General features: G+C 41.3%; 1 pseudogene; it reads left to right on the top strand.

The window, feature by feature from the left end:
- The first annotated feature begins 700 nt into the window (after positions 1 to 700).
- On the top strand, positions 701 to 1643 carry LOC118643744 (annotated as a pseudogene).
- The last annotated feature ends 2727 nt before the right edge of the window (positions 1644 to 4370 follow it).

Raw genomic sequence — 4370 nt, 5'->3', positions numbered from 1 at the left:
AGGTTACACAGTGTGGCAGAGGAGGTCATTGCTTAATGATTGCAGTTTCTGTGTGAATGATGAAAAGTTTTGGAAACAGTTAGTGGTGATAGTTGCACAACAGTGTGAATGTAATTAATGCCCCTGAAGCATACACTTAAAATGGCTAAAATGATCATTTTTATGTTATACTTTACCACAATAAAAAGATCTTTTTAAAAACAACAGTAGAAAAGCAAACATGCCAATTACAACATAGGCAAAAGACATGAAAAGACAATTCACCAAAGAGGATATACAGAAGACAAGCTTATGAAAAAGATGGTTGTCATAATTATGTATCAGGGAAATACAATTTAAAACCATAATAAGCCATCACGATACACCTAACAGAATGGTTAAAGTAAAAAAATAATGACACCAAATGTTAGCTAGGATGCAGAGAAAGTGGACTACTCATATGTTGCTGGTAGGAATGTAAAATAGTACAGTCATTCTAGAAAACACGTTAGCACTTTCTTAAAAACTAAATATCCAACTACCGTATAATCCAGCAACTGCACTCCTGGACATTTGTCCCACAGAAAGGAAGATGTTCATATAAAAATCTGTACACAAATGTTTATAGTCGCATTGTTCATAATAGTTAAAAACTGGAAACAACCAGACATCCTTGAAGAGGTGGGTGGTTAAAGAAAACGGGGTGTGTCGAGGCCGCGGAATGGCGGCGGCCGGGGGAGCCGGGGCGGCCGTTGCGGGGCGCACTCTCGAGCGGCCCAGGGCCCAGGGTGTCGGGTCGGTGTCCGTATGGATACAGGACAGAAGCGGCGGTCGCGGTGGCGGCGAGGGAGCCTGTGTGAGCTGGGGCCGGGCCGAGGCGCTCTCCGCCCACAGAAATGACCTCCGGACGGCAACAGCATGACCCACGGGCACCGCCAAGTGCACGCCGTCCCGGAGGGTGCCCGGGCACCACCGCGTCCAACAATGACTTGGCCAGTCTCTCTGAGTGTCCCGTCTGCTTTGACTACGTGCTACTACCCATTCTTCAGGGTCAGAGTGGCCATCTCATCTGCAGCAACTGTCGCCCGAAGCTCACATGCTGCCCAACCTGCCGCGACCCCTTGGGGTCCATCCGCAACTTGGCGACGGAGAAAGTGGCCAGTGCAGTGCTTTTCCCGGGTGAATATGCCTCTTCCGGGGGGAAATAACCCCACAGAAACGGCAGACCACGGAGAGCTCCAGTTTCGGCCTTACTCCTCCGTGCCCCGGTGTCCCTGCCAAGTGGCAGGCTCCTGGACGCGCCCTGCCTCGCCTGGTGCATCAGCACAAGTCCATCACCACCCTGCGGGGAGAGGACACGGCTGCCTTGCCACAGACATCCACCTCCCCGGGCTGCGGACTGGGCGAGGATGCAGTCCTGCTTCGGCCTCGCTTCTCGCTGGCCTTGGGGAAGCAGCCTTGCGGCCAGCCGGCAGGAACGCGCGAGCAGGCTGGAGCCAGAGGGTCGCAGTGGCGATTGACGCGGGAAGCCACTCCTCGTTCTGTTCGCGAGGGAACCCAGCAGCCATTACGAATGGCGACTGTCTAGTCTTCCGCACCAGCATTGCACAGCTTTTTGCAGAAATGGCAATTTAGGCATCAATGTGACTATTTCCATGTGTTGAAACGGCAATCAAACCTTTTCTGGCCAGTGTTTGAAATCATTGCGTTCGATTTCACAGAGAACAGGCACCCTTTTGCCTGCCAACCTGAAACTTTTGGTAGGTGGAGCCAATCACATGAAGGTAGATACAAGGAAAGGCTGTTAAATACAGGAAACAGTTGCATGTAGTAACACTAATACATTTAAAATAAGTCAACAGTGCCCTGGCTGGTTTGGCTCAGCGGTTAGAGCGCCGGCCTGCGGTCCCGAGAGACCCGGGGTCGTTCCCGCTAAGGGCGCGTACCTCGGTTGCGGTTTGTCCCCGGCCCAGGTTGGGTCGTTCGGGTGGCAGAAGCTTGATGTGTCCCTTTCACGTGGATATTTCTCTCTCTCTTCCTCTCTCTCCCTTCCACTCTATCCGAACAAAATATCGAAAAATGTCCTCGAGTGAGGATAAAAAGAAAAAATAAATAAATAAGTCAGTAAACCACTGGAAAAAAATGTATATATACATCCAAAAATATATATATATCCATCCAAGATGGGCATCCTTTGTATTAAGGAAGCATTGTAAAATAATTCTGAATTTGTGTTTGTTGCAGATTGAGTGTACTGTTGAAAAATACTGGGTTGTTTTTGCGTGTGTATATGTATGTGTGCGTGCGTGCATGCATGTTTGGGTTTTTTTCCTTTAACTGACAAGCCATGTTGAGTGGTCTTGGGCCACAGCTTTCCCCTTTGAGTCAATACATAGTGCTGTTGTGTGTGTACATTGTTGTGTGTGTATTTGCTAATTTTTATTAATTCTAGATTTTCATTAAATAAATTTGACTTTCTTTTCTGTAATTCAGGCTTTTCCCATCTTTTTTTGTACCTTTTTAAAGTTAGTGTTTTTTTGATATGCTTAATTGTTTTATGGTAAAGTTTATACATGTGTGTTCCATACATATTTTTTCCTCCCCATTAATCGGTTCATTAGAAATACTTTAAATTCAGCTATTTTGTGAAGATAAGAATTCCAGAAAGTAAAGGTAACATCAGAAAAATTATCAGAAGCTATATCGTGGTCGGTTAGTTGGTCTGTCTCTCTGTTTCTGTGTCTCTCTCTCTCTCTTTTTTTTTTTTTTTTTTTGTGCAGCTGTGTCATACCTTCAAACTTATTCTTTGAAAGGTTAGAATATACTGATTTTTCAAAATACCTAAAAAATGAAAGATCAGGCTTTTTTCCCCCTACAGATATCTTGGACAAATCACATATGTTTAAAATTTGTTCTCATATTTATTGTTTTTGCAAAAGAAGGCACTGTCTTGCACAGTATTTGTAATTAAAAGCAAATCATTTGTTTTAAAAAAAGGCAATTTGCAAAAAAATGTTTTTGGTCTTTTATAATTCTCATTAAAAGGATATCTGGTAAATTTTTTTAAAAAGGATATGTGGTATGTCCATACCTTGGAATACTACTCAGCAACAAAAAGGAAGAAACTACTGATACTTGCAACGACCTGTATGAAAAACTGATTGAACTCCAGAGGAATATGCTAAATGAAAAAAAAAAAAAAACTCAAAAGGTTATATGCTATATGATTTCATTCATATAAGATTCTTGAAATGACCAAATAATACAAATGGAGAACAAATTAATGGTTACCAAGGATTTAAGGAGGGACTGAGGGTGGGAGGGAAGTGAGATCCTTGTGGTGATGGAAATGCTCTCCTGGTTATTATATTGTACTATAGTTTTGTAAAATGTTATCAAGAGAAATTAGGTAAAAGATACACAAGATCTTTATATTATTTCTTATAGCTGCATATTAATCTATAATTATCTTAAAATTAGAAGTTTAATATAGACTTAATATATTACTTATAAAATAGTATTGCATAATTATAATGTATAATTACTATATTTAATATGTGTAATAGACATTAAATTCATATATATATGCATATATCAAGAAACAATATAAATGTCCATCAATAGAATGAAGAAATTGTGGTCTATTAGTTCAATGACTATTACTAAGCAATAAAAAGTAACAAACTGCTGATAATGCAACAATATAAATTAATCTAAAAACAAAAATAAAACCATGTGTTGATCAAAAGAAGTCAGGCACAAGAGAATGCATACTTTTTTTTTTAATTTCTCACCCGAGTATATCTTTCCACTTATTATCAGATAGAGTGGGAGGGAGGGAGAGAGAGACAGAGAGAAACATCGATGTGATAGAGCCACATTGATTGGTTGCCTCTCACATGACCCAACTAGGGCCGGGGATGAACTGCAACCAAGGTACATGCCCTTGACCGGAATCAAACCTGTGACTCATTGGTCCACAGGCCAATGCTCTAACCACTGAGTAAAACCAGCCAGGGCAAGAATGCATACTTTTAATTCCATCGATATGAATTTCTAGAACAGGCAAACTAATCTATGGTGATGGAAATCAGAAAGTGGTTACCTCTGGAAGGTGGGTAAAGAAGTGCCTGGAAAGAGGCACTAGGAAACTTTCTGGGGTGATGGAAATATTGTATATGTTGTTCAGGATGGTGGTTACACAGATATATACAATTGTCGAAACTGATTGAACTGAACACTTAAAACCTGTGAATTTGTCTGTATAAAGTATACCTCAATAAAGAGAGCTCTAATTACCTCAAAAAAAATTAAGAACTTTTGTTCATCAAAAGACACCATTAAGAGTGCCAAGGCAAGCCAGACAGAGTAAGACAAGTGATTTGTCACAT

This window comes from Molossus molossus, unplaced genomic scaffold (genome assembly GCF_014108415.1).
Source record: "Molossus molossus isolate mMolMol1 unplaced genomic scaffold, mMolMol1.p scaffold_m16_p_4, whole genome shotgun sequence".
NCBI lineage: Eukaryota > Metazoa > Chordata > Mammalia > Chiroptera > Molossidae > Molossus > Molossus molossus.
Note: the sequence above shows the minus strand (reverse complement) of the source record. Positions and strands in the feature narration are given on the sequence as shown.